At 38.9% G+C, this 25,231-nt stretch overlaps 2 pseudogenes; both read left to right on the top strand.

Moving 5' to 3' along the window:
* Window positions 1-2,807: 2,807 nt before the first annotated feature.
* Window positions 2,808-3,761, top strand: LOC132583413 (olfactory receptor 14A16-like; annotated as a pseudogene).
* A 15,485-nt stretch (window positions 3,762-19,246) lies between these two features.
* On the top strand, window positions 19,247-20,213 carry LOC132583414 (olfactory receptor 14A16-like; annotated as a pseudogene).
* The last annotated feature ends 5,018 nt before the right edge of the window (window positions 20,214-25,231 follow it).

Below are 25,231 nucleotides of genomic sequence, written 5' to 3' on the forward strand. Positions count from 1 at the left end.
GATGACAACCCTCATCTACGGCTCCGCATCGTGGGTTTTATACCGTCATCACCTGCGACTCCTTGAGCGCTTTCATCAGCGCTGCCTTCGCACCATCCTCAACATCCACTGGAGTGACTTTGTGACCAACACTGAAGTTCTCAAGCGGGCGGAGGTTACCAGCATCGAGGCACTGCTGTTGAAGACGCAGCTGCGCTGGGCAGGGCATATTTCTAGGATGGAAAACCACCGCCTTCCCAAGATTGCCCTGTATGGCGAACTCTCCACCGGCCATCGAAATAGAGGGGCACCAAAGAAGAGGTACAAGGACTCCTTGAAGAAATCCCTTGGCACCTGTCGCATCAACCATCACCAGTGGTCTGACCTAGCCTCAGATCGCAAAGCATGGAGGCACACCATCCACCAGGCTGTCTCTTCTTTTGAGAACGCACGCATAGCTGGGCTTGAGGACAAAAGGAGATTTAGGAAGAATTGCACTGCTACAGCACCAACCCTAAATCAGACTTTTCCCTGCAGCCACTGTGGCCGGACCTGCCTGTCCCGCATTGGTCTTGTCAGCCACCAGCAAGCCTGCAGCAGACGTGGACTATTGCACCCTTCTTAAATCTTTGTTTGCGAAGCCAAGCCGAGAGAGAGAGAGAGAGAGAATTTATCCTGATTTTATGTCTAAAATTTATGATACTCATCAGTCTGACCATATGAGCAATATGGAATGAAGACCCAACATTTGCAAAGCAAGCTATAATCTCAGCCAAGATTGACACAGGAGATCCCATCATGAAAAGAGGAAGAATTTCTTGGAATATTGCCTTCTCCAAGGTATTCAGTCATTTATAACATTGGACAATCACTAAGGGTTTGAGTGTACAGAATTATTGCTGAACAGTGATAAAAGGTACTCCTTCCCATCTCAATATCCTTTTATTTTACTATTTGAAAGTGTTGCTTTAAACACAAATCCTGGTTTAAAATACAAGTTACAGCAGAGCCTTTAAGTATAGAATAAGAGTGTGGATTAGTGCTCAGGGCAGTATCCACTGCCCTAGTTTCTGTGTAGAGATCATTCAGATATTCACAATATATTCAGATGGCTATTAGAGCTTTTAATGCAAAAATAATACCTCAACTTCTACATGCAACAGCCATTTGGATAAGCAGAGCTTCTGATACTTTGGATAATATATTGACTCAGTTCCTATATTGAATTTTCAGAGTCCCTAAATGTATGGTGGAAACTGAGATTAGGTGGGAGTTAGTACAATGCTCCCTTGAATTTAGAGTTTGGCTAAATTAAGGTTGAAGGCTTTCTTTTCTACTGCATCACCTGGGAGACTAATACATGCCAAAATACTTGGTCAACGCAGATAGATAATAAGTTGGAACTCCTTGGCCTCACTTTTTAGATGCTTATGAGTATAACCCAAGAAGAGGCATGGAGACAGATTAGATTGAAGGCATCCAATTGGGCCAGGGCCAGTGCAGCCACACGTGCTAGATGCAAATGCTCCCTTCTAGGGCTAGGAATCCCACCATTATTTATTGTTCCTGCATATTTAAGTTACCTTACTATCCCTTCTCATAGGTTTGCTTTTACTCCTGTAAAACTAAATGGCCTACTGTTTGCAGAATTAATGGGGTGTTTTGCACATTCCCTATTCAGACAGGCCTTGTGCCTGTGCATCTGGGGAGATTGAGTCTTACACATCTTCTTTTGTTTTGCCTTCATTGGTTAGCTTTTAGGTCTTTTTGAATATATCCTATCTTATCCAAATATCACCTTTCATTGGAGCCATGGGTGACCTCCTGCTTCCTGGCAGATATGGATCCTGAAATTACTGTCCCAGTAGTGAAATACTTGGCAAGTTATAATAGCATTGAAACATAAATAACTGCTGTAAAGGACAAATTTTATTACGTTTCCTGGGTTCACAACTGTTAAATTTTGATACAAATTACTTTTAAAATTCCACTTAGAACAAAACAGGAAATGTTTTATAGCTTTAAACTTTTGAAATTCTTTTGTATAACTAGTAAATTGACGTGACTTGTAATTTGCTTAAATATGCTTGAGACTCTTGGTCATATGAGTGAAATCAAGATATTAAAAGTTAAAAAATCAAAGTTACAGCAGAGCCTAAGTGTGGATTGGTGCTCAGGGAAGTATTCACAGCCCCAGTTTCCATTTATAGATCATTCTGTATGCACAATGTCAATGCATGCACAAACTGCAGTCACACAGAGTCACTTTATGAGGACTGAAATAGTTTCAGTTCAAGAGGCCAGAAGGACCTTGTACAAGCTTAGATCACTGCAATTTAATATGAGGAGGTTGTGTTTGAAGACAGCAGGTGAGAGATCTTGCAACTGGTCTATTTTGTTCCTGATGAAGAGAATACACCCGCCCTACACACACACACAAATTAAATTCAAAGCAGGGCTGTCTTGTAGACTGAGATAGTGAAACAAGAAAGCCAGACTGATTGTTGCTGTGACCTGGAAAACGCAGCCAAGCCCAATCTCATCAGATCTCAGAAGCTAAGCAGGGCTGACCCTGGCAAGTATTTGAAAGGGAGACCTCTAAAGAATACCAGGGCTGGGACACAAAGGCAGGCAAATATCAACCCACCTCTTTGAAACATCTTAGCCCCACCAGGGGTCCTCAGAAGACACCATGACTTCCAGGCACACCAGCCCCCACCTCCCACAATACCAAAAACACCAAAAACAAAAGAAACACAGAAAACCAGACCAATTGTTAATTGGAATTACTAGAATAAAATGGTTTATTTAATATGTCCTACAGACAGACTGCAGCTGGATATTGAGGACATAATGCCCAACCTTACCTCCGCATCTGAATTTCTGCTCCTGGAATTTTCAGACATCCGAGAACTACAGATCCTACATTTCTTTGTATTCTTAGTGGTATACTTGACTGCAGTGACTGGCAACGTTCTCATCATAACTGCTATAGCCCTGGATCATCACCTGCATACGCCCATGTACTTCTTCCTAATGAACTTGGCTGTTTTGGATGTTGGCTCAGTTTCTGTCATAATACCTAAAGCTATGGCAAATTCCCTTTTGAACACCAGGTCTATTTCTTATTCTGCATGTGTAGCCCAGGTTTTCTTTCTTCTCTTCTTTGCAGGATCAGATCTTGCAGTCTTAACAACAATGGCACATGACCGGTATGTTGCCATCTGCAGTCCATTGCAATATGAGACAATTATGCACAGGGAAGCTTGCATTCAGATGGCAGCCTGTGCATGGATTGCAGGTGTTCTCCTTGGTATATTACACAGTGGAGGAACTTTTGCCATCACCTTCTGCTCCAACACAATCAATCAATTCTTCTGTGAAGTTTCACAGTTTATAAAACTCTCCTGTTCTGACATGTATCTAGTGAAGTTGGTATTATTATGTTTGGCAGTTGCCTTGGATTAGGATGCTTCATCTTCATCACTGTCTCCTACATGAAGATATTTGTAGCAATACTCAGAATCCTTTCTGTCCATGGTAAGAAAAAGGCCCTCTCCACTTGCCTTCCCCACCTCACTGTGGTGTCTTTGTTTATATTTAGTAGCATGTTTGCCTATTTAAGACCTCAGAGTCAAGCTTCATCTGACCAGAATATTCTTTTTGCAATAATTTATGCTATCCTCCCTCCCTTGCTTAATCCATTAATCTATAGCATGAGAAACAAAGAAATTAAGACTGCATTGTTGAAGCTCTCTAATTTGGGGCATTTAAAAAAATAATAATTGTAAGCAAAGCTTCTGTACCAAAGCAGGGTTGAATAATCTTGTTCAGAAGTTTTCTTTCCTTTTTTTAACCTCAGATATAGTATACTAAAAAGAGTATGTTAACTTATTTGATGGTGCTGACAGAGGTGAGGCCAGTTCCATGTTTTGATGGGCCTTGGCTAAGAGTGCTCAAGGCTCCCCCTCTCCTCCAATGTCCGTCACTATGATCTTTGTCCCCTCCAACATACTCCCCACCAGGGCTTTTTTTTGTAGCAGGAACTCTTCTGCATATTAGGCCACACACCCCTGATGTACCCAATCCTCCAAGAGTTTACAAGGCTCTTAGTACAGGGCCTACTGTAAGCTCCTGGAGAATTGGCTACATCATGTGGCTGTGGCCTAATATGCAAAGGAGTTCCTGCTACAAAAAAACCCCTGCTCTCCACTAGCCGGTGCATCTTTTGCCCACCTGCTCTGAGTCTGAACCACTCCTACAGCCACCTGCTGCCCTTTCTTCAATGACACTGTAAGGCTTGTGTGGCCTGGAGTGTCACTTATTGGCCAACTATTTACAGGAAACAGTAAGAAGTCCAGGTAGCTGATATCATCAAAGTGCTTGCAAGCTCATGGGCAAAGAAAGGGCACTCAGGCAGGTGGCAGAGGAGGTATGTGTGCAAGGTCTGGTGGTAGTGAGCCCAGTCAGAAGTCCAGGGCACTGGTAGATGCCCCACCTGTGATGCCAATGCAGATAGAATTAGAAATTTAGGGTTTCCCATTCCCCTTGCAAGAGGTGAATATGTTAGGGTTTTCATGTAGAACTGAATGCATCTCAAACAGGCAACTGCAGGACTTCCAGAACACCTCTCCTCCCTACGGTGTCATTGTGGCTTCTCCTTCTCTTAGAAGGCTTCTTGTGCTGACAAAAAGGAACCATAGATCCAACGTAATATTTCCATGTTCCCCACTTGCCGGTGCATCTAGTACATTTAAAATTGTTGGTCCATATTTTCTTTGGCTTGCTATCCTGAAGTTTTACAAGACAACAGAAAACAGGACACATTATATACATTGGGGAAAATCACAAGGATGGGACAGAAATGTACTAAACACAAATTAACAATGCTTTATTAATACTAGTAAAATTAAGATTCTCTTAATAAATGTCTCCAACATTTTTATGAGTAGATGAAATCTGATACTGCCATCTGTAGTGTTTAAGTCTTTTTTGTGTGTGATACTGTTTTTAAATATATAAACTAATTTTAACTTTGTATATTTATTGACTGCTGTTATCCACTCTGAGCCTGTTGTAGGAAGAGCAGATTATAAATTGAAAATAATAAATAAATAAAATCCCATACACAATTTTTTTTTGTGGGGGAAAATAAAATAGAAAATAAAAGTGTGATCATCTGAACCTATTGTATTTAATGCTGATCAGATCCTAGTTTGTATTCATGAAGGGCTATATTTCAATCAGATATGTATCTGTTATCTGTTATGGCAATGGTTTCTGTCTCAGATCTGCCATACCTTTGTTCAAATCCCTATTCTTTCATCTCTCTCGGCTTGACTTCGCGAACGAAGATTTAGGAAGGGTGCAGCAGTCCACGTCTGCTGCAGGCTCGCTGGTGGCTGACAAGACCAATGCGGGACAGGCAGATCCGGCCACAGTGGCTGCAGGGAAAAGTCTGATTTGGGGTTGATGCTGTAGCAGTGCGATTCTTCCTCAATCTCCTTTTGTCCTCAAGACCAGCTATGCGTGCGTTCTCAAAGGAAGAGACAGCATGGTGGATGGTGTGCCTCCATGCTTTGCGATCTGAGGCTAGGTCAGACCACTGGTGATGGTTGATGTGACAGGTGCCAAGGGATTTCTTCAAGGAGTCCCTGTACCTCTTCTTTGGTGCCCCTCTATTTCGATGGCCGGTGGAAAGTTCGCCATACAGAGCAATCTTGGGAAGGCGGTGGTTTTCCATCCTAGAAATATGCCCTGCCCAGCGCAGCTGCCTCTTCATAAAGCACCCTGAATGACCTTGGGCCACTCACTTTCTTTCAGTTTATCCTACCTCACAGACCCTTTTATTATTCCCTCTGGCCTTTCTTCTCCCTCGCGCTCAGCTTCCACAATGAGTCTATTACCTCCCCATGGCTCCACTGCTGGTTTTTTTCCTGAGCAAGTGATCACCGCTCCTGCTACAGCCGAGGGGGGAATGAGGGAATCTACCACCTCCTCTCACTGGCTTTCGTGCTGCAGCAGCCTGGAGAGGGCGTTGGCCAAAAAGTTTTTCGACCCCGGAATATGTTTGAGAGTGAAATCAAACTTAGCAAAGAATCCCGCCCACCGGATCTGTTTTTCAGTCAGTTTTCTGCGCCCGGTGAGTGCTTCCAAGTTTTTATGGTCGGCCCAGATCTCGAATGGCACTCTAGCCCCTTCTAACCATGATTGCCATGTTTTCAATACGAAAGTTACTGCGAATGCTTCCTTGTCCCACACCGACCAGTTGCGCTGCTCATGGGAGAATTTCTTGGAAATGTAAGCACATGGTCTCAACCGCCCTTCTGAATCTTTTTGCATTAATATGGCTCCTACAGCCACGTCGGAAGCGTCGCATTGAACCACAAAGGGCTTAAGCTCCTCTGGGTGTGTTAAGACCGGCTCGCTGGTAAACAAGAGCTTGAGTTTGTCAAAGGCTTCCTGGCAAGCCGGGGACCATTTCAACTTAACTCCAGGCTTTTTCGCTTTGGGGCCCTTCCCTTTGGTTTTTAATAAGTCTGTCAGTGGCAGCATCACTTGGGCGAACCCCTGAATGAACCCCCTGTAAAAATTTGTGAACCCAAGGAAGGATTGGAGCTGTCTACATGTCCTCGGAGGTTTCCAGTCCAGCACCACCTGTATTTTGTCTGGGTCCATCGCCAATCCCTTCCCAGAAACTCGGAACCCTAGGTAGTCAAGTTCCTGTTTGTGAAACTCGCACTTGGACAGCTTAGCATACAGCTTGTGCTCATCTCAAATTAAACAGTTTTATGATAAAAAGGTAACCAATATTTGCCTGCTGCAATCAGAGCTTTTAATGCTAAAACACTATCACAAATTTTGTATAGTATCCCTTTGTGGATTTATGCTCTGGACCAGAAAATAAAAAATATCCAGGCTGCATTTTTACGACAAATTTTAGGAATCTGCAATTGTGTTCCTTATTTTATAATCTGTTCAGAAACAGGTCAATCTCTGATTGAAACAAAAGCTTGGACTCTAACTTTTAAATATTGTTTATGATTATTTTATAGGGCTGAACCTGCTAGCCTGCTCAACCACTTAATAAGAGACCCTTATAATGCTGCTTGGCTAGATGGAATCATGTTGAAGTTCAAACACATGGGCATTGCCATCGATGATCTATTTTCATCTGATGAATCTTATAATTTTAGATTTATCTAACAGATTTAGAATTCCATAAACTGTGTCCTATCCAACTCTATACTAGCTCTCACTTGAACTTGATCAGACAGCCAGGAAAATGGCCAAATATTTATCTGAACTAGATAACCCGCAACATCGGAGAGCTTTTATGCTAGCTAGAATGAATGCATTTCCCTTCAACATTCTCTTTGGGAGATTTCTTCAAGTCCCCTTTAGCGAGAGACATTGTCCATGCGGGTCAAGTTCGCCTGATTCCATCCAGCATATCTTATTGAACTGCTGTATATTAATCTCCAGAAGGTTCTGTTAGATAGTCTTGCCTTACCATCCTATAATCAAGAAAGCAGGATTGATTGTCATTTCCTACTAAATGATAACATAACTGATATCACAAGAGCTGTTGCCAAATTCTTGGCTGAAATTGTCAAAAAATATTCTAAGTAGGTTTTATTGTGATTTTAAATCTTATTTTAGTCCTTTATGCTTTGAATTGACATATTTGACTATTGTTTGTCTGACAAGTTTCTGTATATCTCTTTTGGTTATGCCAATAAAGGTATACAGAAACTTGTTCCGGTAAGCGGCAGAGCAGGGCGGCGGTGTCTTTCAGCTGCAGCTGAAGCCCGCTGAATTTCTGTCTCATAGGGGGACTGGTTTGGTCCATACTATCTCCGTGGTGGAGGTTAGTATTAAGAAGGGGCGAGGGAAAGGGGGTGAGAGTGCCCAGCTCCCCCCAAGTAGTTGCCCTCAGTCCTTACTTCCCGGAGGCAGACGGCGTCTTGGTCGCATTGGCTCCAGCCACTGGGCCACAGGGGGTGGTGAGTCTGAAGAGGACGACGCAAGATTCTTTTTCAGCTTTATTGTCTGGGCTTTCCTTTTGGCACTTTGGACGGCGGTATTTTCAGTTTTGTTTTGTTTTGTTCTGTTTTTGACATTTCGACGCTGAAGTTAATGAGCGAAGAGGAAGGCTCCTCCCCTCCTAATTGAGGAGCGGGGACGGCAGCGGAAGCATTCGCACGGCATCGAGGTGGAGCTGATTGCGGCGGTTTGATTAAATTTTTGTTTCTTTCTTTTTTTTTTTTTTTTTGGCTGCAAAGTAGAGATGTGGAGTGGCTCTGAACTTTAATGACTGAGAAACTTGGAGAACTATAAGTCCTGACAGAACGGTTTCTTTATTATTGGTTTGAAGAGAAGGGGATCGGGACGGTGGCTGGCAAGCGCCAAATCAGGTGGACAGAAGTGGAAACGGCAGAGCAAGCGTTGGTGAGAAGGTCGGGCTGTCAAAGAGGTGTTGAGTGATGACTCATAGCCTGGGAAGACTGTCTCTGCCGGTGGTGCAACGGTGTTGAGACTAAACTTTGATCTGCTAAGTTTGCTTATTTATACTGATTCCAATTTATATTCTGAGGAACTGGAAGTGGGGATGTGTATCAGATTTTGGAAGAACTGAAAGACGCTGTAGTGAAGACACTTTGGGTTGCAAAGAATTGTGAAGAAAGATAAAGAAACTTTGGGGGAGTTAATATATAGCTTGAAACTTAAAGCCATAATTTGACTGTTAAGGTTTATGGTTTATGCTTTTTGATGTGCATGAGAAGGTTTATTTTCTATCTTTTTTTGTTTTATGGTACTGGTGAGAAGGTTTGCTCTGATTTGTTGTCAGCTCAGCTGAGAAACCCTGTCAGGGAATTAATTTAGTATTACAACTTGTTAAGTTTATTATTGCATTGGTTTACCATGTCTCAGCAAGGGAAATTCAGGGCTTCCCCTGGATACCCTAAAACAGTGGCGTCTGCAATTTCTCAAGAAGGTATGAAAGAAATGCAGCAGAATTTCATGGAGGCATTAAATGAAATGAAAGATACGTTATCTAAGCAGATGGATGGTCTTGCAGACAAATTAGAAGGCTTAGATAGCAAATTTAAAGACACTAAAAAAGATTTATCTGAAGTTGTTAAAATTACTAAGTCTATAGAGTGCAAACTAAAATTAACTGAAAGCAAAGTTGATGAGATAGAACAAAAACAGGCTCAACAAAATGACAAAATAGCACAAATGGAAATGGAGCGGGCGGAATATGTCCTCAGATTTCTTAATTTACCTGAGCAAAAAAATGAATCTCTATTAAAAATAATGGCGGAGCTCTTAATGGATATATTAGGATTGGAAAGTGAGGAAATAGAAAAAGAAATTGATGCTATCTATAGAGTTAACACGCTATATGTGAAAAAGAATGAACTTCCGCGGGAGGTACATGTAAAGTTTGTACGTAGGGTAATTAGACAGACGGTCTGGACGGAATCTAGAGAGAAACAAATAATGATTGGAGGCAGTAGAATTAAGATTTTAAAAGAGATTCCATGGTCAATAAGAAACAGAAGAAGAGAATATTTTAAATTAGCGGAGAAATTGCAGGAAAAAGGTATAATGTATAAATGGTTAATCCCGGAAGGAATGTTATTTACATATATGAATACCAGATATAGGATTGACTCGGTCCTTAAACTGGACGATTTTATGAAGGCTCACGTGAGGAACTGGCAAAGAAAGGAGAAATTAAGAAAGACAGATCGGGTGGGAGACGGCTCTCCACAGGGTTTAAGTGAACAAGAGGAGGGAGAGGCGTCACAAGGCGAAGAAAGCTCATATAGAGAAACTAGATTACAGAAAAAAAAGAAGGCGCAGCTGACAGAGCGACAGATAGACGGGTAATTTAGGATGGTTAGTAATTGGAAGATTGTCTCAATAAATATTAATGGAATGAATTCGCCTCAGAAGAGAAAGCGTGTATTTCTCCAACTTAAAAAGTTAAAAGCAGATGTTATCTGCCTACAAGAAACCCACATAAGAAAAAAGGATCAACATTTTTTAATTAATAAAGGTTTAGGTACGGCGATAATATCCTCTGAGGAAAGGGAAAAGAAAAGAGGACTAGTAACATATATTAGAGCAGATATTCAGTCTAAGTTAATTTTTGAAGCTAGTGATGCGCGTTTTCAAGGAATAGAAATCCAGAAGGATCAACAGAAAATTCTTTTAGTGAATGTTTATGCCCCTAATGTAAATCAGCGAGCTTTCTATCAGGATTTGTATTCTAAGATCACAAGCTATGAATATGAAAACTTCTGTATTATGGGGGATTTTAATGCAGTAAGTATTACTGACATTGATAGATCGGACAGAGTTGTGAATAAAAAGAGGAGGAAAAAGGTCACTGGAAGCAATGTTTTACCGCAGATTTTTGGTGAAATGGTCGAAGAACTGGCGCTGGTGGATATATGGCATATATTAAATCCAAACCATAGAGATTATACTTTTTTTTCTAATCGGCATCAATCATGGTCAAGGATCGATATGATGTGGATATCGACCAACTTGCTGAAATTAGTGCAGGAGGCAGAAATTTTACCATCAACTATAGCGGATCATGCGCCTATTTCTTTAGTTTTGAAGCATAGTCAAAGGAAATCTAGTTGGAGAATGTACCCTGGCCTTACAAAAAATAAGAAGTTTGTAGAATATATAAGTAAAGAGATGAATCTCTTCTTTCAGTTTAATTTACAAAAGGAGGTCTCGATTGCTACAGTATGGGATACAAGTAAGGCATATTTTAGAGGTTTAGTTATTAATTTTATGGCAAATAAGAGACGAGAAGACTCTAAGAAGATGGTTGAATTAACGGATTTAATAAAACAAAAAGAAGATCAATTAAAAATTAATCCCTACCAAAAGAGAATTATAGAAGAAATCAGAATTTTACAACATAAACTACATTTGGTAGCTCTAGAGGAAATGGATAAGAAAATAGCTTACTCTAGACAGTATTATTTTGACCACGCAAACAAAGCGGGGAAATGGCTAGCGTATAAAATAAGGAAAGAAAATGAAAAAAAAATTATAAAAACACTGAAAGATAAAGATGGAAATTATAAAACACGAACTGAAGATTTAAAGGTAATAATAAAAGATTTTTATACAAGTTTATATAAAAAAAGGCAGATTCCGAAAGAGAGACAAGAGGAATACCTAGCTGATAAAGTATGGGTAAAATTAACGGAAGATAAGAAAAAGATATTAAACAACCCAATCACAATGTATGAGATAGAAGAAGCATTGTCAAAATTAAAGAAAAATAAAGCGGCGGGCCCTGATGGTATTCCGCCTGAATATTACATCACTTTTAAGGATAATTTGATTAATCATTTTAAAAGTTTAATTGAAGAAATCTGGCAATCTGCTAGTTTACCAGATTCTTGGAGATATAGTAACATTAGTCTTATCCCTAAAGAGGGTGGAGAATTGGAAGATATTAGATCTTATCGCCCAATATCGTTGTTAAATGTAGACTACAAATTATACTCCCTTATTCTTTCTAATAGACTAAAAAGAATATTAACAACTTTAATACATACCGATCAAACGGGTTTTCTTCCGAAAAGATACATGCGAACAAATATTCGTATACTATCTAACGCTTTGGAATATTATGAAAATAATCGGGATAAGCCAGTAGCCTTTCTATTCATAGACGCAGAAAAGGCATTTGACAACCTAGACTGGAATTTTATGTTTGGGGTCCTTGAAAAAATGGATTTTGGAAGAGAATTTATTAAAAATATTCAAGCAATTTATGATAGGCAAAGAGCCAAGATAAATGTCAATGGAGAACAAACTGAAGATATAGCTCTTGCAAAAGGTACTAGACAGGGCTGCCCACTCTCACCCTTACTATTTATTTTATCGTTAGAATTCCTGAATAATGCAATACGGAAAAATAAAAAAAATAACTGGTTTGAGGACAAGAGGAGAAGACTACAAAATTTTGTCTTATGCGGATGATATGGTACTAATACTACAGGAGCCGCTGGAAGCAATAGAAGAAGTCTTAAAAGAGTTAAATGATTATAGTGAATCAGCAGGCCTAAAGGTGAATAAACAAAAAACAAAAATTCTGACGAAGAATATGACTCAACAACAAACCCAAGAAATAGAAAGGAAATCAGGTTTTAAAGTTGAGAAAAAAGTAAAGTACTTAGGTATAATAATGACCAATAGATGTAGCACCATCTATGAAAATAATTATATTCCATTACTTAAGGAGACGGAGCTGTTAATAAAAAAATGGAATAATTTAGGTTTGTCTTTAATGGGGAGAGCTGCATTAATTAAAATGGGTTTATTGCCAAAGGTTTTATTTTTGCTACAAATGGTCACTTTTGCGGTGACAAAACCTTTTTTCATCAAACTTAATCAACAATATAGACTGTTTATTTGGCAGGGGAAAAGACCCAGAATTAAATGGAGATTGTTAACTGATTTAAAGCAAAATGGTGGTCTAGCCTTACCTGATTTAGAAATTTATCATTTAGCATGCCAGACCCTATGGTTAAAGGACTGGGTGACTTTAGAAGATAAACGAATCCTAGCATTAGAAGGATTTGATTTACAATCAGGGTGGCACTCTAATCTTTGGTATACAAAGAAACCACAAACTTATTTTAGAAACCATTTGATTAGGAAATCTTTATATGAAGCATGGATTAAGATTAAGGCTAAGATATATGGAGATAAAACTCCAAGATGGATTTCACCCCATGAAGCAGCTGTTTTACCACAGATTTGGGAAGCACCAGTAGTGATTAGGTATAATGATTTACTGGACGAAAGAGATAAACTGAGACAAAAGGAGCAACTAGAATCCCGGGGAGTGAAGATAGACTGGTGGAATATGTTGCAGATTACATCAAAATATAATAAAGATAAACTATTAGGCTTCACGAAAGAAAATTTTGATTTTGATAAAATTTTATTGGTAGAAAAGCAAAAGATAATTAAGAAGGTTTATAATTATTTTCTACAAATTAAGCTGGAGGATGAAGTAATTAAGGAAACAATGCTGAAGTGGGCAAATAATTTGGGAAAATCCATCACGCTAGATCAGTGGGCGCAATTTTGGAAAAATAATTATAAGGTGATCAAACCGATTAATTTTAGAGAGAATGCTTTTAAACTTTTTCACAGGTGGTATGTTACACCTGTACAACTGAATAAAATAAATCCAATCTTCTCCCCGAAATGTTGGAAGTGTAGGACTCGGTTTGGGTCGTTTTTTCATTTATGGTGGTCCTGTGAGCTAGCCAGAAGGTATTGGAGAATGGTACATAAACTAATAATAGAGATATTAAGAGTTAATATTACTTTGAAACCAGAGATAATGTTACTTTCGATGGTCCGAGATGAGCTCCCACGAGAAGATGAATATATAATGATATATATTGTGACTGCGGCTAGAATTCTTTATGCCGCAGTCTGGAGACAGAAAAATGTTCCACAAAGGGATGATTTAATTCAAAAAATACTGAATGTAGCAGAAATGGATATTCTATCAAATATGGTTAAAGGCTTATCGAAATGTGATGCCACAAAGAAATGGGAAAAATTTTATTTTTGGGTAGGAAACAACTGATTGCTTAGATACCGCCTGTTAACTATTGGTTTGGTGTATGTTAAATTATAATGGAAGTTGAGATGTTTGATTTTATATGGAGAAGGATAGATTAGTAGAATTTGTATAGTAAACTTAACAATGTGATTTTTTTAAATGTAATTTCAATGTGCTCAATCACTCTCTATCTGGATATTTTTTTTCTCTCTTTTTGTTTTGTTTTTGTTTTGTTTTTTTATTCTTTTTTACTTTTTATGACAAAAAAAAGAGAGGGTGTTTATGTGTGGAAAATAACAAAATAAAAATTAAAAAAAAAAAAAAGATAGTCCTGTGCCTGCTCGTTTGAAAGATAGAATAACCTATTTGGCTTCCTCCATTTTGTTTAGTTCTAAAGACTATCATGTCTAAAAAAATGCTAAGTAATAGTGTTGGGCAGCTCCTTTGCTCCATCTATTGCTTACTTCTTTAAGACCAAATTAGAATCAGACAATTATTGTAATGCTCAGATTAATCCTTTTTCAAAGATATTCAATTTTATGTTAGATTTGTGGATGATGTATTTATGGTGGTGCAGAGGACAGATATAATAATAATATATTTTATTTATATCCCGCCCTCCCCGCCGAAGCAGGCTCAGGGCTGCTCACATGTAAAACTTACAATTACAATATAAAACAGTATATGCAATTTACTAATTAAAAGCATATAATTACAATATTAAAAGCATAAAATTACAATATTTGAATCCCCTTGATGCACCCAACTTTCACCCTGGGTTGAATATATTGTTTCTGGGTAACATAGTTGAGAGACTGGAGGTAGAGCATTTCCAGACTATTCTGGATGATTATTTGGCCCTGGAAGCATCCCAATCTGGCTTCCATCCCAGCTGTGGGATGGAATTGGCATTGGCAGCTATCCCAGATGATTACTGTAGATAGTTCAATCGAGGTGGATCAGCACTGCTGCTGTTGTTAGATCTGACAGAAGCATTTGACCCTGTTGACCATGATCTGATGACATACCACCTTTCCAATGTTGGGATTCATGCAACAGCCTTGAAGTGGCTGATCCCATTTCTCCAGGGTCAGGGACAAAGAGTAGTGCTAGGGAAGATTACTTCCTCAAGGCACCCACTGATATGCTTGTATGCAGGAAAGAGGTCCTGTGACTGGGTTGAGGTGACGCCATGGGAGGATGCTAACTTCCCCCTTATGATGAAGTGCCTCTAACACTGGATCCATTTTTAAGTGCTCTATAGAGATATGACAACCTCAAACCCTTCCAGACAACCTGGAGAATATTGGCCTCACCACAGAAATATAGATTTGTGATGTAGATGATAATGCAAGGCACGAACATTGGAAATTATTATTTTTAGATCTTTTCTTTTAACCTTATTTGCAGTATCGTTTTTTTTTCCATTTTGCAAACTGAACCTATGATTAGCTTTGTAACATTTGCTGTTTCCTTACAGTAAATTATTGCATTACATTCATGCATGTTAACTATATTTTAGCCTATTTCATTTATTCAATTTATATCGCACCCTACCCCCAAAAATGGGCTCAGGGCAGCTTACATTGGAAACTCTGCATAATGAATTGGATCCAGAAGTTGACCAGCCAAAGATCCTGGCAGATGTAGTTCTTTGCCACATTCTTCTCCCCACCAGTCCCTTGTGATGGAGGAAGGGTCATTCCCTTTGTTATGATTAACCTACTACAATTAGCGAAACATGTTGAAGGGGCTGTACTGTGGAACAGATAGATGGAAATAGCTCCTCTTCCTTTTGGCATCAGGAGAGCTGCACCAGCAGACGTTAAGATGTAATTTCTTCCCTTTTCCTTCTCCTCAATACAAAGCATTGAGACAGTTAGTTTACATGGGACCAAGAACTCTGGAAATCAACTTTCCTGCCATTAAAAGGAAATGCAAAAAGAAGGACTTATTTCTTGATCTAACCCTATATGTGGGTATAATGTACACATTATAGACATTGTAGCTACAAGATTTTTTACCTCAAGAAACCCTGGGATAGCCATCTTTAATTTCAGAAATGTGTTGTTTTATCAGTTTTAATTTTTCCCTGTTTTCAGATGCTGTTAAGTCATGTTTATGAGGAACCTAATTGTCATACACAAACTTAAATCCATAGATCTTTTACCTTGGATATCCTGGGACTTTCAGACCTCTAGCTCTCTGGGTCTGATCTGGAAAATCTGTGTTAGTTAGTGCTAAGGAATTAGTGTTGTTTTTGCAGATTAATAATAAATCATACCACAAATTAATTAATTAATCTTTGTATGACTGTAGCATAGCTGAGAGAGCTTAAGATTGTCTGACAGCAAGCAGTCCCAGCTCTTTTATCATAATGCACCACTAAGAGGTGAGCTAGACTTGTTTTTAAGGCAAGAGATGTTTCAGAGTGAGCTTGCCATTGGCTGCCTCTGCTTCACACCCCTAGTATTCCTAGGAGGGTATTCCTTGGAAGTCATCCATCCAAATACTAGCCAGGATCAACTGTGTTTGGCTTCCACAATCTGATGAGATCTGGCTAGTCTGGACTACAATTGAGTATCTTGGAGTCCTGTTTCTTCACAACTTCCTGCCCATTATTCCCAGGAAAGATTCTGCAGATAGTGACACTGTCAGCCATACACAACTATGTTTATATTTCTGGGTTGCTTCCCAACATTTCCACAGTGAATCCCAGTATTTCCCTATAAATAAGAAAGGACAAACAAGCTCTCCTACAGTTCTGAGGTATGTTATTTGCTTGACCCCTTTTTGAGGCATTGGTGGATGGGGAGACACATCCAGGCACTGTGGACAGATCAGTCTGCATACCTGTTATAACACTGTCAGTAACATCCCTTTTACTTACATGCTGAGTCCAGGAGAGCGGTGTTGATGAACATTTCTCTGCACCAGTCCAATGTGTCAGGAAAGAAAAGCAAGGCATGATGACAATACCAAGGCAAAATTGGAATCACTGTGAACTGCCCAACCACTGGCTAGAATCTTGGGAGACTCACAGAGTGTCCATAAAAATTATATTTAAAGTGTAATTATATAATTAGACTTAAATTATTTATTTTAATAAACCTAAGCCTAACTCCAAAATTGGTCTGGAATCTTTCTTTTGAGTGCATGATGGCAAAATGGAAGAACTATAATATTGTGATAGACATAGATTTCACTTAGGTATATTTGGTCTTACTTCATGTACAGGCATGCTGTGCTAATCATCAATTTATGTTAATTACGGGGGGATACAGCAGAGGGTAAAGACTTCAGCATCAATAGGCAGTTAACTGAGATGAACTCCTGGGAGCAAGTTGCCAAGAACAGAACATAAATTAAGCTCTGTCTTACCCATACACAGCCTTTTAAAATATGATTCCATGGAAATTAAAAGAGTATATTGCAGTAAGCCACCTATGGAATGGCCTGAGCAAGTGGATACATGAATTTAAACAGCTGAAGAAGGAATTGAATCAGATCTTCTCTCATTTTTCAGAGATCTTAATGTTATTTATCCATTTGTACACATTCACATCAATAATGAAGATATAACACTTGATGACAGAACTTCAGCAGAAATGGAGACAGGGAACCTAAGATGAAAAGGTCTGGAGAAGAAACGGGACTCTGGTATTTGTAAATTTTGATACTGAAAAATCTGTGTTTGAGTGTAGAGTGATTGTAGCACTTTCACAGGTAATCCTTCTGATCTCTACAAGGTTTTATTATGCTATCTGGAAGTGTTTCGTTAATCACAAATCCTTATATATATATGTGTGTGTGTGTGTGTGTTAGAGGAATTGCTCCTGGAGTTATGATGCCAGATTTCCTATATGCACTCATAGACTCATTTCCACTTGGGACCATAAACCTATAAATCAATGGATTCAGGTGGGCAACCTTGTTGGTCTGAAAAGAGGAAAGTTTGAGTCCAATGGCACCTTTAAGACCAACAAATTTTAATTTTAGGTATAAGCTTTTGTGTGCATGCACATTGTCTTTCAGGAATGGAAAGAGGAAAAGGGTATTGAAAACATACATATTTACTTAGAATGAAATGGGCAGCCTAAAGAAAAGTGGAGAGATCATACATTATAGCTGGGTAGCAAAGAATATGCTAACGGAGTAGTTGTTGCCGTCTAAAGGAGTAAACCAGAGAATATAAAATTTACTTTCCCTCTTTAATTAGAAGGAATGGGGGGTGGTTATATGGTATAAAGAGGAGGAGACTGGATTTATACCCCACCTTTCACTTAACTGATCTGTCCACAGTGCCTGGAGTCTCAGAGCAGCTTACAATCTCCTTTCCCTTCCACTACCCACAACAGACACCCTGTGAAGTAGGTGGAACTGAGGAAGCTCTTTCAAGAAGTTCTCTTGAGAGAACAGCTCTTTCAAGAACTGTGACTGACCCAAGGTCACTTGGCAAGTGCATTTGAAGGATTGGGGAATCAAACCCAGTTCTTGCATATTAGAGTCCATTTTCCTAATTGCCACACCAAACTTGCTCTCACTAAATGAAAGTCTTTAACAACTGTAATTGAGAGATAGTTTTCAGGGAAGACAGAGTCTGCTCTTGGTTCTCAAGAATGCCTGGGTATGAATTGCTATATAAAAGAGCCTTTTTAAAATCATTAGGCCTAAGGACCACTGGAGTGGGAATCTGGTGCTGGGGGAAAAATCTATTTTGAGTTAGAACTATTACTAGAACTATCACTTCTGAGAGGTTTACTGGATGTGAGGAACCAGACTGAGTTAAAATTAAGACAAAGGACTAAGGTGGCTGCTGCTGATGTGATTAAAGTCCTGTTTCTCTGGGTGCCCCACGATACCTGCTTTCATATGGGGTGAAATTGCTCATTTGAAAGGTCTGAGAGGGGGAGGCAGCATTCACAGAAATCAGTCAGGTTGAATCAAAATAATTATCAGGAATCCAAGACGGGCCCTTAACAATGGAGTCCCAAGACTCTCTATAGCTGTGTTGGCATATAATTTCCATATACAGTATGGCTAATCCTGTTTACTAAAAAAAACAACAAAACCTACTACAACAAAGGGTGACCATGGTGGCCAGTTTCCCTTGTCCAGTCTGTGAGGAATATCGGACTCCATGGGAGGGGACTACGAAGCAACTCATCATTGTGTGTGCATGGGGGGGGGAGTATTGTATATATTACAAGAGCCTTTACATGTGGAACTAGATAAGGGATCAGGAAATTGTCCACTGTCCCTACCTATACATCCACAAGTTGAATATGAGTCCCTCTGTAAGGTTTGGTATAGTTCCAGGACTAAAACAAACACATGAAAGGAGGGATTAGGGACCACAAGTGAAATATTGATCACCTGTGCAATTTGGCCATGTGCAAACTATCTCATTCTTTGCTTATTCAACATTGTGTTAGCTACCAGGCTGAGATGAACAAACTAGGAATCTTAAACAACCATTATCTTATATCAGTTTATTAACAGTGCATTCAGAAGACCATTTCCCTGAAAAAAGCACCATTGAAGAGGCCAGATTAGGATTCTGAGGAGACCTGCTGAGGATTGTTCTCCAATTTTCTTTCTCCACTCAGCCCTACAGGGAACCTGCAATTGGATATTGTGAGCAAAATGCCCAATCTTACCTCCACATCTGAATTCTTGCTTCTGGAATTTTCAGATATCAGAGAACTACAGATCTTGCATTTCTTTGTATGCTTAGCAGTATATTTGACTGCAGTGATTGGTAATCTTCTCATCATCATTGCTGTAGCACTTGATCATCATCTGCACACCCCCATGTACTTCTTCCTTGGCTGTTCTGGACCTTGGCTCAGTTTCTGTCATGGTACCTAAAGCTATGGTCAATTCCCTCCTGAACACCAGGTCAATTTCTTATTCAGGCTGTGTGGCTCAAGTATTTTTCTATTTCTTTTTGGGGGGGTCAGATTTTGCCATCCTAACAGTTATGGCACATGATCGGTATGTTGCTATCTGCAGTCCATTGCAATATGAAACAATCATGCATAAAGAAGCCTGCTTTCAGATGGCAGCCAGTGCATGGATTATTGGTATCCTTTATGCCATATTACATACCAGTGGTACTTTTGCCATCAATTTTTGCTCCAATAGAATCAATCAGTTCTTTTGTGAAATTCTACAGATACTAAAACTCTCTTGTTCGGATTTATATCTAATTGAAGTTGGACTTCTTATCTTCAGTTTTACCATAGGTGGAGGATGTTTTATTTTCATTATCATTACCTACATGCAGATTTTTGCAACATTACTCCGAATGCCTTCTGTGCAGGGTCGGAAAACAGCCCTCTCCACTTGCATTCCCCACCTCACTGTGGTGTCCCTGCTTGTTTTCACTGGAACATTTGCTTACTTAAGGCCCCCAGATAACACATCATCTGATCTGGATATCCTTTTTGCCGTGATCTATGCTATATTACCACCATTGCTGAATCCATTCATCTATAGCATGAGAAACAATGACCTCAGGACTGCATTGTTAAAGGTCACTGATGTTGGGCATTTCCCTCAAAGCAGCTGCAGCCAAATTCTCCTACGAAAACTATGCTGAATGATCTTTTCTGGGTGATTGTCTTTATTGGTTTTGTTATTTGGGGTATATGTAATATAATATACATATTTATTTGATTCTGTAAGCAGAAAGTGGTAGATGCTTAGATGACTTTTTAGCTTTCCCTTTCTTCCAGTACTCAGCTATGAGGGCTGAAAATGTGATGCTTTGAGGTAGGATTCGCACTTGGAACAAATTTGATTTGAAACAGATAACTGCATTTAGAAAGTGGAAGACATTGAGATCATCCACCAGTTATGTTTCCATAAGGTCTTCTAGCTCCAATGGATGGGATCTTGCATCACAGGTTCAAGTCAATAATTCTATCTTTGTCTGTATGCTTTGTTCTTATGAACATAAGAACATAAGAGAAGCCATGTTGAATCGGACCAGTGGCCCAACTAGTCCAACACTCTGTGTCACACAGTGGCCAAAAACCCCCAGGCACCATCAGGAGGTCCATCAGTGAGGCCAGGACACTAGAAACCCTCCCACTGTGCCCCACTCAAGCACCAAGAATACAGAACACCCCTGCCCCAGACAGAGAGTTCCAACAATATACTGTGGCTAATAGCCACTGATAGACTTTTCTTGCATATTTGTATTGGGATCATTTTGATTAAATTAAATTACATTATTTTAAATATAATTATTCTGTCTTTGTCAGAGAACACTATTCCACCATGGTATGTCTGACCCATGTCTGCTTCACTTGGGGTCAATTTTTATTTGCCATCTTTTATTTGTTTCTAGATTGTAAGGTCTTTCTGTCTTACTTTAAGATATACCATTTTCATTATGATTTTGTATTTATATCCTAATATTAATTGAAAAATGTTTACTTTTAAATTATTTATGTCCCCCCCTTTTATCTTGGTGGAGTCTACAAATTATTCTGTATTGTTGATATGGCTTTTCTTTGCTAATACAAGAAATACTGATTTATTCATATTCCACCATTCAAAATTGTGAGCTCCTTTCCCCTGTGTTATGCTCATTTTGCAATCCTCTAGACCACTACAAAAAGAGTGGGCTACAAATGTTGTAAACATCGCAAATTTGTGGTCTGTTTTAGTGAATTTAAGATGTATTTATGAATGTATGTAAATGTTATACTGTGGCTTGAATATTTTTTTTTGATATGGTTCTGTGTTTGTTCTTTTTCCTTATGGTATAAAATTTATAAAAAAATGAAAACACAAAAAATAAATAACTTATTACTTTTCATTTGGGAAGAATGTCATGTCCAATGCTTTGATCCACCCAGGATGAGGCCACATTATGATCATTTACTGGTTCTGTGCTCATTTTGATTTCTGTCATAGTATCACAATCAATGGCCAAAGAGCCAGTTTGGTGTAGTGGTTAAGTGTGTGGACTCTTGTCTGGGAGAACTGGGTTTGATTTCCCACTCCTCCACTTGCACTTGCTGGAATGGCCTTGGGTTAGCCATAGCTCTCGCAGAGGTTGTCCTTGAAAGGGCACCTGCTGTAAGAGCTGCCTCAGCCCCACCCACCTCACAGGGTGTCTGTTGTGGAGGGAGAAGATATAGGAGATTGTAAGCCACTGAGTCTTTGATTCAGAGAGAAGGGTGGGGTATAAATCTGTAATTCTTCTTCTCCTTCTCCTCCTCCTCCTCCGAAACAGCAGGTGGATTTCTTATATTGGACCATTTCCTCAGATTTTGTTTCTCTCTTTTGTTGAGGTTAAATTTTACACACACATCCCAACAGTGATGGCACATGATCGTTACATTACTATCTGCAGTCCTTTGCAATATGTGACAATTATTCACAGAGGAACATGCATTCAAGTAGTAGTAAGTGCACAGGTATACTTTATGCCACATTACAACTGTGCTGACATTTTTAAAATCACCTTCTTCACCAATAAGGTCAATCTACTCTTCTATAAAATCCCACAGTTAGTAAAGCTCTCTTTGCTCTGAAATCTATCTAGTTACCTATGTGTATAACTAATATATTGCAGAGGAGGAGAACTTCAATTAATGTGGAACTTTAGAGAACAAAGGATTTGGCTACATTTGAGCAAAAGATGCCAGAAGTATGTAGTGTAGCAATAAACAAACCTTTCATTCACACAATTACTGCCATCTGAAGGCAGGTTCCCTTGTTCATTACTGTTTCATGTTATAAGGGTTTGCAAATAGCAAAGTGCCATTCATATATCACCAGTGAAAAGTTGAGTTGTGCACCTGTAATAAGGAATTGACCTGCTGTTCATAAGACAATTGACTCTAGCCATTTTCCCCATGCTCTCACAATACCTAGAACTGGCCTTTTCTAATTTCTAATTCCTAATCCACAGTTTTATTCTGATAGCAGTATATTATTATATTATTATAGCTCAGTTCATGAAACTAGTCAGTCAAAGAAGACACCATGTAAAACAGCTGCCCAAAATCACAAAGAATTACAAGTACTTGATATAATTTGTACAATAAAATCAGATTATTATTCAACCAATATGTGTGTGGGAGGGTACTTTTTGCTACTATATGCTAAACTACAATATATCCAGACTTAATCATCCGTGTATACAATCTATTATCAGACTTTGTAACATCAATGAAGAAAAGCCAATGGACTCATAGACTTGAAGAATATAGTCAATAGACACAATGATCTGATAACATAAACAGTGACTTGACCATTTTTTTAAAAAAAACTTGAAGAGTATTGCAACAAATAGGTACAACAACTTAAGGCCTTAACAATGACTTAAACAATTGGAGATGGACAGTTCTCTTTCCATTTCAATGGAAGTCTTCTGATTTTGATACAGTTTGAGACATATTTATTTATTTATTCGTGATTTATATCTATAATCTATAATAATATCTGATAATATCTATATTTATATCTATAATATACATATAATCTATATAAACACAAAGAAGACTAAAAAGGTAAAGGTAGTCCCCTGTGCAAGCACTAGTCGTTTTTGATTCTGGGGTGACGTTGCTTTCACAACGTTTTCATAGCAGACTTTTTACGGGGTGGTTTGCCATTGCCTTCCCCAGTCATCTACACTTTCCCCCCAGCAAGCTGGGTACTCATTTTACCAACCTTGGAAGGATGGAAGGCTGAGTTAACTCGAGCTGGCTACCTGAACCCAGCTTTTGCTGGGATCGAGCTCAGGTCATGATCGAAGCTTAGAACTGCAGTACTGCAGCTTTAACACTCTACGTCACGAGGATCTTTCAAAGAAGACTAGACAATAGTTAACAAAATACTGGGACAATATAATACAAATTCACATACAATAGCAAAAAAATACTCACCAATACCTAATTTGATTACATCCATCACAACAAAACAATTAAAATTAGACTTGGACCTTGGCTTCTATTTATAATATAAAACTCAAGATAGAGCTAGATTTCAGCTTTCAACAACAGGGAATTTATATTTCAAATAGTCAACGACCAGAGATTAATATTTAGAATATTCAATAGCAGCAAATAATACTCAAATTTATAGTTTATGTTAAGAGAAAGAATACAGAAATGACAGAAATTATAAGAATGGCAAGATTGGAATAGTAAGGTTTAAAAGATATGAAAGATTAACAGTTTGTTAATATTTGTTAATTAGCTCCTTATTCATAAGTGTTTCACATAAAAAAATAACTAGATTAGTTGTTTGTTGATGTTATTTAAGCAATTGAGTTCTTATGCTGAATAATCTTTGTCAATCTCCAATTCCTTTTCGGAAGGCATTAGAGCAGGGATGGCCAACAGTAGCTCTCCAGCATGGCTGATGGCTGGGGCTGATGGGAGTTGTAGGCAAAAACATCTGGAGAACTACCATTGGCCACCCCTGCATTAGAGCTTCACTTGGCATCAGTCCAAAATTTCAATAAAAAGGATCAGTAGTTGTTTCCACAGTATTTCTAAATTCCACTGCAGGTAATTGTTATTTCCACTGGGTGGCAGCAAAGACCACTACATAAATTGAGAAGCCAGTTTGTTCTCTTTAAGGCTGAATATAAGCTCAAGGAAAGAATTCTGTAGTTTTCTCCCCCTCATGGTTCTCCAGAATATAAATGCAGCAAAGATGATATAAAACTGAGGTAAGGTAAACTATAATCCAATTTAAGATCATGCATTAAAACTGTTTTAAAAACACAATTCAGACCACAGACTCAAACAAAAATACTAATTTCTTTCTTCAAGATAAAGAGATAAACATTACAGAGGCAGAATAATGAGTGGAGTACTAAAAATAAATTCTAGGTTATGAAAGGATACTTTGTACACTGCTATGTTACTTTTGGGAAAGACTTAGAAGTGATGTAGGGTAGATCTAGGAATCACCTGACATTTTATGTAAAACCAGAGTTTCTGATTACCCCTTCCAAAGGCTCCCTGTCATTTTTCCCCCTATAAGTGACATAGCTGCACAGCCTCCATCAGTGGCAATAGGCAATCAAATGTGGATGCATGGGATCCCTATTCTTACCGGGGGACTAGCAAGTTTATGTAATCATAGGCTTTCCATGGGAGGAGGAGGAGATTGGATTATATCTTTCACTACCCAAAGTAGTCTCAGAGTCACTTACAATCTCCTTTCCCTTAAACTTCCCACAACAGACACCCTGTGAGGTAGGTGTGGCTGAGAAAGCTCTGACAGAAACTGCTGTTGAGAAAAAAGCCCTAACAGAGTTATGACTGACTCAAGGTCACTCCAGCAGTTACAAGTGGAGGAAGGGAAATCAAACCCAGTTCTCCTGGATCAGAGTCTGCGCACTTAACTACTACATCAAACTGGGTCTCAATGAAGTGACGTAGTGGCACACACAATTCTGGCCTTTGTAATTTTTGTCTCACTACTGCTTGTAGCAGCTGAAGGTAAAGACAGCTGCTAATGGGAGGCCTCCTACCATACTGGGAGACCCGGAAACCCCATTTCAATATTATTGATCATGGTATAGACCACCTTTCAGAGTTTGGACATCAAGGTAGTGTTTTGCAGTGGTTGTATTCCTACTTGGAA

This window comes from Heteronotia binoei, chromosome 15 (assembly GCF_032191835.1).
Source record: "Heteronotia binoei isolate CCM8104 ecotype False Entrance Well chromosome 15, APGP_CSIRO_Hbin_v1, whole genome shotgun sequence".
NCBI lineage: Eukaryota > Metazoa > Chordata > Lepidosauria > Squamata > Gekkonidae > Heteronotia > Heteronotia binoei.